Raw genomic sequence first — 15,344 nt, 5'->3', positions numbered from 1 at the left:
TTTTACTCTGTCCATGTCACCATCCCATCAGGAGATTATATCTCTGCTCATCATTCCTGAGGGGATTGATGAGGTCCTGTTGGGGATACCTTGGTTACGGTACCACTCTCCTCACATCGAGTGGTCCTCAGGCAGAATTCTGGGATGGGGTGAATCATGTGGGGGTAGGTGTCACCGAGAGTGCGTTCAGGTTGCTACTACAGAGGTACCCGCAGATCTATCCTCTCTCCCCAAGCAATATTGGTCGTATGCAGACGTGTTCTCCAAAAAGGCGGCGGAGACCCTTCCGCCCCATCGCCCCTATGACTGTCCTATTGATCTCTTGCCTGGTGCTGAGCCTCCCCAGGGTCGAGTCTATCCATTATCTCTCCCGGAGACGGAGGCAATGTCTCAGTACGTTCAAGAGAATCTGGCAAGAGGGTTCATCAGGAAGTCAGTGTCACCTGCTGGGGCAGGGTTCTTTTTCGTGCAGAAGAAGAATGGGGAACTACGTCCATGCATAGACTGCAGGGGTCTTAACGCTATCACCGTTAAGAACAAGTATCCTTTGCCCTTGATATCTGAGCTTTTCGATAGGCTTCGGGGAGCAAGGGTGTTTACCAAACTAGATCTGCGGGGTGCTTACAACCTGATTCGCATCCGTGAGGGGGACGAATGGAAAACGGCGTTTAACACCAGAGATGGGCACTATGAGTATCTGGTGATGCCCTTCGGGCTCTGTAATGCCCCAGCCATTTTCCAAGACTTTGTCAACGACATCTTCCGGGATATGCTTTCCACCTCGGTTGTAGTCTATCTGGATGATATTCTCATCTTTTCTCCAGATATTGACTCCCACCGGAGAGATGTTGGTAGAGTCTTCGACCTCCTACGGGCAAACTCTCTTTATGCTAAGTTGGAGAAGTGTATGTTTGAGCAGGAGTCTTTACCGTTCCTGGGCTATATCATCTCCGCCCAGGGATTGGCTATGGATCCTGCCAAACTACAGGCTGTGATGGACTGGCAAGAGCCCCATTCTCTTAAGGTGGTGCAGCGCTTTATGGGGTTCATTAATTATTACCGCCAGTTCATTCCCCACTTCTCAACTCTGGTAGCTCCCTTGGTAGCCCTCACCAAGAAGGGAGCAAATCCCAAAGTGTGGTCTGAAGAGGTCTCCAGGGCCTTTTCTTCTACTAAGTCTCATTTTGCTAGCGCTCCCATCCTACATCGTCCCGATGTCGATAAGCCGTTTATAATGGAGGTGGATGCCTCTTCCGTTGGTGCTGGAGCAGTCCTCTTCCAAAAGGATGCTCAAGGTCGGAAGCATCCGTGCTTCTTCTTCTCCAAGACCTTCACACCAGCAGAGAGGAATTATTCCATCGGGGACAGGGAGTTGCTAGCGATGAAATTGGCTTTCTCAGAGTGGAGACATCTCTTGGAGGGGGCTCGTTTTCCCTTTCAAGTTTTCACAGACCACAAAAATTTGCTATATTTGCAAACAGCCCAGCGGCTAAATTCTCGCCAGGCCAAATGGTCCTTATTCTTCTCCCGATTCCACTTCACCCTCCATTATCTCGCTGGGGAGAAGAACATTCGAGCTGATGCCCTTTCTCGCTCTGTTGTGTCATCTGAGGAGGAAGGAGAGCCTCGGCTTATTGTTCCTTCTGAGAGCTTGAGAACCGTGGCTCCGGTGTCGCTTGAGTCTGTGCCTCCGGGCAAGACTTTTGTGCCCATAAATTTGCGACCGGAGGTTCTCTCTTGGGCTCATTCCTCCAGGGTGGGTGGACACTTTGGGACAAAAAGGACATCTGAGCTGCTGGCGAGGACGTACTGGTGGCCGCATATGCTCCGAGATGTCAGAGATTACGTTCTGGCATGTGTCTCATGCGCCAAAAATAAGTCTCCTCGACAACGGCCGTCTGGGTTACTCTATCCCTTGCCGGTGGCAGACAGGCCCTGGGAGATGGTCGGGATGGACTTTGTAGTGGGTTTGCCCAAGTCTCGTGGCTGTACCGTCATTTGGGTTATTACCGATCATTTCTCGAAAATGGTGCATTTGGTGCCGCTCCCACGGTTACCTTCTGCACGGGCCTTGGCAGCGTTGTTCATAAGACACATCTTCCGCCTACACGGCATGCCAGACAAAATTGTCAGTGACCGGGGTCCCCAGTTTGCGTCTCGGTTCTGGAGAGAGCTTTGTCGTCTTCTCAGCATTGAGTTAAATCTCTCTTCCGCACATCATCCCGAGACGAATGGGTTGGTAGAGAGGGCCAATCAGACTCTGGTCACATATCTACGACATTTTGTTTCTGCCAGGCAGGATGACTGGGCATCTTTATTACCATGGGCAGAGTTCGCCCTTAATAACGCTGTAGCCGACTCCACTGGTCAGACTGGTCTTTCCTCCTTAATTACGGCCAGCATCCGCGGGTTCCTGTGCCTATGCCCGTGTCCTCTGCTGACTCCAGGGTGGCAGACTGGGCAGTGGAGGCACGGGACATTTGGGACCGCACTCAGGATGCCATTCGGGCCTCAAAGGAGAGAATGAGGTCCTCCGCCGATGCACATCGGCGCCCTGCCCCGACCTTTGCTCCTGGCGATTTAGTGTGGCTCTCCGCCCGTAAAATCAGGCTGCATGTAGAGTCCACTAAGTGTGCACCTCGCTACTTGGGTCCCTTCAAGGTCCTCGAACAGGTTAATCCTGTGGTCTACCGTCTGGCCCTTCCTCCACGCCTTGGTATCACCGACACCTTTCATGTGTCCCTCCTTAAGCCTGTATACATGTCCCGGTTTTCTGAGTCATCTGCCGTGACATCGGGTTCGTCTACGGATGATTACGAGGTGAACGCTATTTTGGGGTACAAGGTGAACCGTGGTAAAAAATTCTATTTGGTGGATTGGAAGGGTTATGGCCCTGAGGACAGGTCCTGGGAGCCTGCTGAGCACATTCGGGCTCCGCAGCTCATTGCTGCCTTCGAACGTAGCGAGGCCCAAGGAGGGGGGGGGCCTAGGAGGGGGGGGTAATTTTAGGGGTCGAGTTCCTGCCTCTGCACAGGGGGAATCTCGGGCCATCTCCGCTGCGGTCTCCCATTCTTCTCCTGCCGCAGTGGAGCTTTCTCAGCAGAGACGTCGATCCCAGCGTCTCGCTCAGTCTGACTCTGTGCTTAGAGTTACTGCTGCGTTTCCTGCTTCTCCCATTGAAGTCAGTGCTGGGCAGCGGCGAGCGGACGTTTCTGGGGCTAAGTCCTGCTTTTTACATTCTGAGCATGCCCAGAGTAAGATCTCTCAGTGGATATCGAGGGTCACATGATCAGATACTGCAGCTAAGGTCCTTGTAGCTGCTAGGACTAAATCCTGCTTTGCACTCTGAGCATGCCCAGGGCGAGATCTGTCAGTGGAGATCCAGGGTCACATGCTCAGGTGCTGCAGCACTCCATTGGTCCTTCTTTGGAAGGTCCTACACATGCTGCAGCTATTTAAGCCTCACATGGCCGCACGGCCATGCGCTAGTATTGTCTTTTGTAAATGTGTGTGTGTTGTGAGTGAAAGTCGTTCTTTAAAATCCCCTCCCTATTGTATGACTGCTCGCGGAAGGTGGGTGATTGCTACCTAGCGCCCGACTTAGCCATCAGCACGGTACACACATTACAGCGTCTTATTGCTGTGACCGCCAGTGCGGCGCCGTGCGCTTTCTCTGCGCTTTCCTAACCCAAGCCTGGGTGGTTAGTGGCGTCCGCCAGTGCGGCACCGCACGCACTCTCGTGCCTCTAAATATATTCTCTTGGTGCGGTACCGCGGCCCTGTGACTCAACAGGGTTCGCTTTCTTCACACTGGGTGAAGTTAACCCAAGTGTGTATTCATATTGTACCGCCATCTCGTCCGTCTCTACTAGCAGCAGGGTTTTCACCTGCACGGTGGACCTCGGACGGCGAACGCACCTAATACCATTGCACCTTATACTTGGTGCGTTCCACCAGTCCTAACAGCTACAGTCTGATGTATTTAGAAAAGAAACTGCCACAAACACCCTTCTTCATGCTACATCTGGTCACCCCAGGCATATGGTTAAATCAGTCCCGACTGGCCAGTTTCTTCGGATCCGTAGGATTTGTTCTACGGATGCTGATTTTTAATACAGGGCGGAGGAATTAAAACAACGCTTCCTCTCTAGGGGTTATAGCCGACGTGCCCTTAAAAAGGCATATCATAGGGCAAAACACTCCTCTAGGCACGATCTTTTGTATGACCACTCACGTTCTCAATCTGCTCCCACTGAACAAGTGACATGTTTTGTCACTACGTTTAACTCGCAGTCCGACAGGGTTTATTCCGCGATTTTAGATGCTTGGCCTATACTTAAGGTGGATGCCACTCTTGCCAAGATTATTCCTGATAAACCGTCTGTTGCTTACAGACGGGGGGAAGAATCTGCGTGACCTTCTGGTATTCAGCCACTATGACAATTACGAGAAAAAGACATTTTTGGACAGATTCCCTAGGAGGGTTGGCTGTGTTCCGTGTGGTCACTGTGTCGCTTGCCCTAACGTGGACCGTACTGATACATTTGATAACTCTGATGGGACTAGGACATATAAAATTAACCACCGTATTACATGTACAACAATATACGTGGTATACAATGCCATGTGTCCATGTGGCCTTATATATGTAGGTCTTACATCTAGACAACTAAAAGTCCGTATCAGGGAACACGTTTTGGGCATTGAGGCGGCAGCCACTCACGCGGAGCCGGCCACCCTCAAAACCATCCCTCGCCACTTTAAATTATTCCACGACTGTAATAGTACTCTTTTTCGTGTTCGTGGTATAGATTGTATTAAGATCAACATTCGTGGTGGGAATCTGTCCAAACGGCTTAGTCAGCTGGAGGCCAGATGGATCTGGCAGTTGAAAACTGTTCATCCACATGGCCTTAATGAATATCTCTCGTTCGCTCCCTTTCTATGAGCTGGCTGTTTTCTTGGGTTGGCTTTAGTTGTGGACCTCTGTACCGTTTTTATGTTTTATTTTTATGTTTCTTTATTATTCACTTGTTTTCTTTTATTTTTGTAGTATTATTACGCCTTGTCTTGTCATCTACCTACGATCCAGCTTTGTCGTGGTGTTGAACATCGTTGGATCTACTTTTTGCGGCGTCTTTATATTATGTATTTGTTGCTTTATTATTTTTCAGAATTTCTGTGTATATTTGGATATTGTGGGGTCTATTATATAGTATTACACCTAAATTTGGATATTTGATTCTAGTTGTATTATTCCATAACTTCTATTGGATTCCCCCTTTTTGGATTTTTTATTCTATCTATTTGCTGCGTGTATGATCTATATATATATATATATATTACCAGTTTTATATACGTCTTGTGCTATTTATGTTTTGATACTTACTGTATATATTGATATAACAGTTGTTTAATATTTGCTATCCTTTATCTTTATTGTATCATCATATTAGCATCCTATGTCTCCGTTCTGTAATCTTTATTGATGTGTATTAGGCGTATGAAGTGGTGGTATAGGTATGCGGGTTTTATATATGCAGCGATATAACCAATTCTGTGATCATTAGTGTTATTGTGGGGAAGTTTACAGCTTTGCATATCCATATTATTGGTTCCTGTATTGCGTAGGAATTTTATTTACTGTATTAGATCCGTATGTCTGGGCATTGTTTCCCTTTTGCAATATGGCCGCATTTGTATTTCCGGTCTTTCGGCAATACTATACCTTTCTCCTGCGATGTTCACTGTTCCAATATGGCCGCGACTCCATTTCCGGTCATGCGCAGGGGGCTTTTGCTTCATTTCCGGGTCGCGGCTCGGCGCCGGATCGCATGGGCCCGTGCCTTCCGGTGCCGGTCTGGCGCCCTAATTATGTGGCGTTCCTGCGCATTGGCTAGTCTGGATTTGGGCTAATATATAAAAAGCCCATTTTGGTAATTGACTCGACACGCCCCCTGAGGAAGGACATCTCCGAAACGCGCGTTGGGGTGGGTTGGAGTCGGCGCTCTCCCCGCATCTGCAGCTGGTAAGGCGCTTTCTGGTGGTTATTATTTATATCTATATACTATCCTTTTATAGTCTGGTTATGGGCTTTGGTCATACATTTAATATACTGAGGAGCTTCTATATGGAGCATGTAGTACCTAGGAGTACCCTTTACCTTTTATGCGCCTTGCCTGGCTGTTGATGTGTGGTGCGTGTTCGCTCCATGCGTACTGTACATGATGTTTGCATCTTTTTACCCACTATGTAATACAGTGATCACTGGTGACAATATACACAGGAGCTCTGTATATAATGTACAGTTAACACAATGATCACCAGTGACATTATACACAGAAGCTCTGTATACAGTGTCAGTGTACAGGTAATACAGTGATCACCAGTGACATACACAGTATATAGTATACAGTGTATAGTGTCAGTATAGTGTATAGTATAATGCACCAGATCGTACTAATTATAGTATAATGCACTCCCCATAGGCCTACTCTATATTGTATATTGTATAATGCACCCCCATAGGCAGACTCTATAGCATAAGGCAGCCCCCATAGGCAGACTCTATAGCACAAGGCAGCACCCATAGGCAGACTCTGTAGTATAAGGCAGCACCCCATAGGCAGACCCTGTAGTAAAAGGCAGTACCCCCATAGGCAGACTCTATAACACAAGACAGAACTCATAGGCAGACTCTATAGCACAAGGCAGACCCCATAGGCAGACCTTGTAGTATAAGGCAGCACCCTCATAGGCAGACTCTGTAGCATAAGGCAGCACCCCCATAGGCAGACCCTGTAGTATAAGGCAGCACCCCGTAGGCAGGCCCTGTAGTACAGAGGTGGGGAATCTTTTTTTCTGCCAAGGGCCAATTGGATATTTATACCATCCTTCGGCGGCCGTACAAAGTCCACCCACAAAGTACATCCTGACTCTGGCACTGGTTTCAGGATGTAATCTTTCATTGCATGCCCTTCAATGTTCAGTAGAGAACACTGCATGTGTGCTAACAAAGCAAGAAGAAATTAATGAGCTGGTGGCAATCAAAATACAGCTACTTGCCCAAGAAAACAGCTCCCTGCCCAAGAATGTGTTCCCTGAGAATCTGCTTGGGGGCCTGATAAAAGGTCATCGGGGGCCATAAAGGGCCTTGGGGACTGAGGCTCCCCACACCTGCTGTACTATAAGGCAGCACCCCCATAGGCACACCCTGTAGCATGAGGCAGCACCCCCCCATAGGCAGACCTTGTAGTATAAGGCAGCACCCGCATAGGCAGACCCTGTAGTATAAGGCAGAACCCCATAAGCAGACCCTGTAGTATAAGACAGCATCACAAAGGCAGACCCTGTAGTATAAGGCAGCACCCCCATAGGCAGACCCTGTAGTATAAGGCAGCATCCCATAGGCAAACTCTGTAGTATAAGGCAGCACCTGTTATGAACTGGTGGTTTAGGAGCAACATGGGACGAGCTCTGAAGGAGGTGGTACCTGTACTGACCGCAGTCCCTAAGCTCAACACAACACTAGAAGTAGCCGTGGGATGCTCCTGTCACTCCCTAGGCACCTCGTCACAGCCTGAGAATTAACTACCCCTAAAGATAGAAACAGAAAAACTATCTTGCCTCAGAGAAAATCCCCAAAGGATAGATAGCCCCCCACAAGTAATGACTGTGAGTGGAGAGGGAAAAGACATACACAGAATGAAACCAGGATGTAGCACAGGAGGCCAGTCTAGCTAGATAGATAGGACAGGATAGAATACTGTGCAGTCAGTATTAAAAACTACAAAAATCTACACAGAGTTTACAAAAATCTGCTTCCCAGAGCTTCCAGCTTAACTGAATTAATCCATACTGACAAGCTGGACAAAACATAGAATGCTCAGAACGAATAAGTCCACAACATGCGGACAGAAAAGAGCAAAGCAAGAACTTAACTTTGCTGAACTGGTCAGGATATCAGGGATATCTAAGAGAGATCCAACCAGGAACCATTGACAAGTGGCACTGGCTGAAGGGAAGAGCCAGGCATAAATAGCCGAGCAGAAAGACAATCAGTGGAAGCAGCTGCAGACTGCTAAATCCAAGGAACAGCCATACCACTTAAAACCACCGGAGGGAGCCCAAGAGCAGAACTCACAAAAGAGCCACTTACAACCACCGGAGGGAGCCCAAGAGCGGAATTCACAACAGTAGCCCCCCTTGAGGAGGGGTCACCGAACCCTCACCAGAGCCCCCAGGCCGATCAGGACGAGCAAAGTGAAAAGCATGAACCAAATCGGCGGCATGGACATCGGAGGCAACAACCCAAGAATTATCCTCCTGGCCATAACCCTTCCACTTGACAAGATACTGAAGCCTCCGCCTCGAAAAACGAGAATCCAAAATTTTCTCAACCTCATATTCCAACTCTCCCTCAACCAACACCGGGGCAGGAGGATCAACCGAGGGAACAACGGCCACCACATATATCCGCAACAAAGATCTATGGAAAACATTATGAATGGCAAAAGAGGCTGGAAGAGCCAAACGAAAAGACACCGGATTGATAATTTCAGAAATCTTATAAGGACCAATAAACCGAGGCTTAAACTTAGGGGAAGAAACCTTCATAGGAACATGACGAGAAGACAACCAAAACAAATCCCCCACACGAAGCCGGGGACCAACACACCGACGGCGGTTAGCAAAACGTTGAACCTTTTCCTGAGACAACGTCAAATTGTCCACCACATGAGTCCAAATCTGCTGCAGCCTGTCCACCACAGAATCCACACTAGGACAATCAGAAGGCTCAACCTGCCCCGAAGAAAAACGAGGATGAAAACCAAAATTACAAAAGAAAGGTGAAACCAAAGTAGCAGAACTAGCCAGATTATTAAGGGCAAACTCGGCCAACGGCAAGAAAGCCACCCAATCATCCTGATCAGCAGACACAAAGCATCTCAAATAGGTCTCCAAGGTCTGATTAGTTCGCTCAGTTTGGCCATTAGTCTGAGGATGAAACGCCAAAGAAAAAGACAAATCAATGCCCATCCTAGCACAAAAGGCCCGCCAAAACCTAGAGACAAACTGAGAACCTCTGTCAGACACAATATTCTCCGGAATGCCATGCAAACGAACCACATGCTGAAAAAACAATGGAACCAAATCTGAGTAGGAAGGCAACTTAGGCAAAGGTACCAGATGGACTATTTTAGAGAACCGGTCACAAACAACCCAGATAACAGACATCTTCTGGGAAACAGGAAGATCCTAAATAAAATCCATGGAAATATGCGTCCAGGGCCTCTCAGGGACCGGCAAAGGCAAAAGCAACCCACTAGCACGGGAACAACAAGGCTTGGCCTGGGCGCAAGTCCCACAGGACTGCACAAAAGCACACACATCGCGCGACAAGGAAGGCCACCAAAAGGACCTAGCAACCAAATCTCTGGTACCAAAAATCCCAGGATGACCAGCCAACACTGAACAATGAACCTCAGAAATTACCTTACTTGTCCATCTATCAGGAACAAACAGCTTCCCCACTGGACAGCGGTCAGGCTTATCAGCCTGAAATTCCCGAAGCACCCGCCGCAAATCAGGAGAGATGGCAAAAAGAATCACCCCTTCCTTAAGAATGCCAACCGGCTCAAGGACTCCAGGAGAATCAGGCAAAAAAACTCCAAGAGAGGGCATCAGCCTTAACATTCTTAGATCCCAGAAGATACGAGACCACAAAATCAAAACGGGAGAAAAACAGGGACCATCGAGCCTGTCTAGGATTCAGCCGCTTGGCCGACTCGAGGTAAATCAGATTCTTATGATCAGTCAAGACCACAACGCGGTGCTTAGCTCCCTCAAGCCAATTTCGCCACTCCTCAAACGCCAACTTCATAGCCAACAACTTCCGATCGCCGACATCATAATTGCGTTCCGCAGGCAAAAACTTTCTGGAAAAAAAAGCACACGGTTTCAGCAAAGAACCATCAGAATCCCTCTGAGACAAAACGGCCCCTGCCCCAATCTCAGAAGCGTCAACCTCAACCTGAAAAGGAAGAGAAACATCCGGCTGACGCAACACAGGGGCAGAAATAAATCGGCGTTTAAGCTCCCGAAAGGCCTCAACAGCCGCAGAGGACCAATTCGTCACATAAGCGCCTTTCTTCGTCAAATCAGTAAGGGGCTTAACCACACTGAAACGGCAATGAAACGGCGATAGAAATTAGCAAAGCCCAAAAATTTTTGAAGGCTCTTCACAGATGTGGGTTGAATCCAGTCATGAATAGCTTGGACCTTAACAGGATCCATTTCCATAGACGAGGGAGAAAAAATAAAACCCAAAAAAGAGACCTTCTGAACTCCGAATAGGCACTTAGACCCCTTCACAAATAAAGCATTATCATGAAGGATCTGGAATACCATCCTGACCTGCTTCACATGAGACTCCCAATCATCGGAAAAAATCAAAATATCATCCAAATATACAACCATGAATTTATCAAGATAATTGCGGAAAATATCATGCATGAAAAATTGGAACACAGATGGAGTATTAGAGAGCCCGAATGGCATCACAAGGTATTCAAAATGGCCTTCGGGCGTATTAAATGCAGTTTTCCATTCGTCACCCTGTTTAATACGAACAAGATTATATGCCCCTCGAAGGTCAATCTTAGTAAACCAACTAGCCCCATTAATCTGAGCAAACAAATCAGAAAGCAAAGGCAAGGGGTATTGGAATTTGACTGTGATCTTATTAAGAAAACGATAATCTATACAGGGTCTCAAGCAGCCATCCTTCTTAGCAACAAAAAAGAAACCCGCTCCCAATGGTGACGAAGACGGCTGAATATGCCCCTTCTCCAAAGATTCCTTAACATAACTCCGCATGGCGGCATGCTCTGGCACAGACAGATTGAAAAGTCGACCCTTAGGGAACTTACAACCTGGAATCAAGTTAATAGCACAATCACAGTCCCTATGTGGAGGAAGGGAACTGGACTTGGGCTCATCAAATACATCCTGGAAATCCGACAAAAACTCAGGGACCTCAGAAGAGGGGGAAGAGGAAATTGACATCAAAGGAACGTCACTATGTACCCCTTGACAACCCCAAATAGTCACAGACATAGTTTTCCAATCCGGCACCGGATTATGTGCCTGTAACCATGGAAAACTCAGTACAACAACATCATGCAGGTTATGCAACACCAGAAAACGGCAATCTTCCTGATGTGCTGGAGCCATGTACATGGTCATCTGCGTCCAGTACTGAGGCTTATCCTTGGCCAATGGTGTAGTATCAATGCCCCTCAAAGGAATAGGGCTCTGCAAAGGCTGCAAGGAAAAACCACAGCGCCTGGCGAATTCCAAGTCCATTAAGTTCAGGGCAGCACCTGAATCCACAAATGCCATGACAGAAAAGGACGATAATGAGCAAATCAGGGTCACAGATAAAAGAAATTTAGGCTGTACAGTACTGATGGTAACAGACCTAGCGACCCTCCTAGTACGCTTAGGGCAATCAGAAATAACATGAGCAGAATCACCACAGTAAAAACACAGCCTATTCTGACGTCTGAATTCCTGCCATTCTGTTCTAGTCAAGATCCTATCACATTGCTTAGGCTCAGGACTCTGCTCAGAGGACACTGCCATAGGGTGCACAGCTTTGCGCTCGCGCAGACGCCGATCAATCTGAATGGCTAGAGACATGGATTCGCTCAAACCAGCAGGCGTAGGGAAGCCCACCATAACATCTTTAAGGGCTTCAGAAAGACCTTTTCTGAAAATAGCAGCCAGAGCATCCTCATTCCATTTAGTGAGCACAGACCATTTCCTAAATTTCTGGCAGTAGAATTCTGCCGCTTCCTGACCTTGACACAGGGCCAACAGGGTTTTTTCTGCATGATCCACAGAATTAGGTTCGTCATACAATAATCCGAGCACTTGAAAAAATGCGTCTACATTCAGCAATGCCGGATCCCCTGATTCAAAGGAGAATGCCCAGTCCTGAGGGTCACCACGCAGCAAGGATATGATGATTTTAACTTGCTGAATGGGATCACCAGAAGAAGGGTTTCAAAGCAAAAAACAATTTGCAGTTATTTTTAAAGTTCAAAAACTTGGATCTGTCCCCAAAAAACAAATCAGGAGTAGGCTCCAAAGCCGGAGTCTGGACAACATAATCTTGGATACTCTGTACTCTTGCAGCAATTTGATCCACACGAGAAAACAAACCCTGAACATCCATGCCAGAGCATAAATCCTGAACCACCCAGAGAACCACTCAGAATTTTTTTTTCCTTCTTTTGAGATGCATTTAATTCATTCAGGGCCACTTGTACTGTTATGAACTGGTGGTTTAGGAGCAACATGGGACGAGCTCTGAAGGAGGTGGTACCTGTACTGACCGCAGTCCCTAAGCTCAACACAACACTAGAAGTAGCCGTGGGATGCTCCTGTCACTCCCTAGGCACCTCATCACAGCCTGAGAATTAACTACCCCTAAAGATAGAAACAGAAAAACTATCTTGCCTCAGAGAAAATCCCCAAAGGATAGATAGCCCCCCACAAGTAATGACTGTGAGTGGAGAGGGAAAAGACATACACAGAATGAAACCAGGATGTAGCACAGGAGGCCAGTCTAGCTAGATAAATAGGACAGGATAGAATACTGTGCGGTCAGTATTAAAAACTAGAAAAATCCACACAGAGTTTACAAAAATCTGCTTCCCAGAGCTTCCAGCTTAACTGAATTAATCCATACTGACAAGCTGGACAAAACATAGAATGCTCAGAACGAATAAGTCCACAACATGCGGACAGAAAAGAGCAAAGCAAGAACTTAACTTTGCTGAACTGGTAAGGATATCAGGGAAATCCAAGAGAGATGTGAATCCAACCAGGAACCATTGACAAGTGGCACTGGCTGAAGGGAAGAGCCAGGCATAAATAGCCGAGCAGAAAGACAATCAGTGGAAGCAGCTGCAGACTGCTAAATCCAAGGAACAGCCATACCACTTAAAACCACCGGAGGGAGCCCAAGAGCAGAACTCACAAAAGAGCCACTTACAACCACCGGAGGGAGCCCAAGAGCGGAATTCACAACAAGCACCCCATTAAAAAAACAACAAATACTCACCTATCTTCCTCCTTGTTGCCGCGGTGCTCCAAGCTCCCGCTCATCTCCTGACAGTGGGCGCCGGATAGTGACATCATCGCGCCCGCTATCAGTGTTGGTGGAACGCCCTACCAGGGCAGCAGGGTACTCGGCACTGGGACTGGTCTTACAGGGGATGTCACGGTGGCTGCGACCCGGTCCATGGCCCTGGGTACCCAATTAAAGGGGAAAGGTCTTTTAAAGGGGTTGTGAATGAAGTCTATTGTTCATGACGCCACCTGTGGTGTTCAATCAGTTGGGACCAACGCCACTTAAAGGGGTCCTCTGGGGAGATGGTATGGTGGCTAGATGATGATGCTTCTCACAGGTTAAGTGGGGTCCCCAGGGCTTCCCAGGTGTAAGTCACAGATGGTGTGGTGGATGGTATAGTAATGAGCGAGGACACAGGTTTGCAGTCTTTACCTGGTTTACTGATGATAGCAGTCCTCAGTCCAGGGTACCAAGTGCAAGGTAGCTGTGGTCCAGCCGGCTTGGAGGCAATAGGAGATCCCTCTCCCCGGTGAGGTCTGTAAGCCTTTCCTAATTGTGCTACTTTAGTTGGCGAGGTCCCTGCCACTTGAAGCTTGTTTGCAAAGTCCGCTCTCTCCTGTCCTAAGACAGATGTCTGTACGATAGCCTGTTTATAAGGTCTCTATCAAGACTCGAGCTCTCAGGTTACTGCTTCACCTCAGACTTGATGCGGGAAATTGACATACAGTCCTATGCCCCCCAGTTCTATCGCGCTTTTAGGAGAACAACATGACTTCGGGCTCCCGGTACCCGGTTTCTGCGCTCTGGCTCCTAGGGTGTCCTTCTGCTGGTCCCCTCCCGAGCCTCCTCTTCCTCCTCTGTGCTTCTTCCCTCTAAGCTCCTCCACTATTCAACTCCTTCAAGTTCTCTTTCCAGGGGTTGCAGCTCCCTCGTGGCTGATCGGCCCCTCCGTCTGTTCCAGACATCCTACTCCTCTCCCAGACTGGCTGACTCCTCCAGACCAGGATACATAAAGTCTAAGGAAGCTCCCCTGAATCTGGGTCCTGAGCTCCCCCTCCTGGCCTAGATTCAGATGTGTTGAATGTGAGTGCCTTACCTGATAGAGAGAATCTCCCTTGCCTCCAAGCGTGACATCATCCTCCTCAAAAGGAAGGCAACATCACTGCAACAACCGGTTACCTGGGGTGTTGCACTTCCCCCCTCTTTAACACCAGTACTCCCGGACTGGGAAAAAGAAAACATAAAAAACAGGTTACAATGCGACATGCAAAAAGGATTTTTGGAATGCTTAAGAACAGGTATAACAAATTGATATAAACTTTGACTTCGCTTTTCGGGAGGAATTAATATTTGAACGTTACAAAAATATTTTAAAGGGAACCTGTCATCACCAAAATCGAAGATGAGCTAAGCCCACCAACGGGTTTTTCTTCAGGTCTCAATGTAAACAATCAAGAATTAAAGGCAACTTTGGAACAGTTTCTTTAAGGGTTCCACATAAAACCAGTAAGAAGCACCTAAGGAGGTGCCAACTATTTACAGTACAGTCTGTGAACCATTCACATTCCATGATTCTATTGTCTTTTAATGATCAACTAAACTTTCAAAACAAAAACCTGATCGGGTTTAACAAAACGTTCCAACTAGAATAATAAAGGTTGAACTTTCTGCAGTCATAATCACACTTTGAAAAACTGTTTACTTCCTTTTCCAGGGTAACTGGGAAGGATTGTTACTCTCTGGCCAGGAATATTCTGGATCATACCTTTCCATAGGTACTGCACAACAGGGACTGCTGGCTAGTTCCACCACTGGTGTCTGAGTGGATTGGTCATATTTAGGCATTGGCCTGGCCTGCTGCGTTTGCAGGGACTGAGAGTGGCACACGTAATTTGCAATCTAATGCATACCACCCCTTTTCCCCAATGTGACGGGTAAAGGTCACACGGTCACCAGCATTTTGGTCTCTGTCAGGATGTCTTTCTAGTAGATGGAACTCCACATCCCTCCGGATGATGAAAATCTCATTAATCATCCCAGCTTCTTTAATAAATCCCCAGCCTCGCTGCTTGTTAAATACCACTACTTCCCCCCAGCCGCAGTGGTCCTCTTTCTGCCTGCGGGACTTTACGCATATGGGCCTTCCTTGCCAGATTTTTCTCTTCGAACGCCACTTCACGGACCAGGGATTCCTGTCGCTCCC

The sequence above is a fragment of the Ranitomeya imitator genome, chromosome 8 (genome assembly GCF_032444005.1).
Source record: "Ranitomeya imitator isolate aRanImi1 chromosome 8, aRanImi1.pri, whole genome shotgun sequence".
NCBI lineage: Eukaryota > Metazoa > Chordata > Amphibia > Anura > Dendrobatidae > Ranitomeya > Ranitomeya imitator.
Note: the sequence above shows the minus strand (reverse complement) of the source record.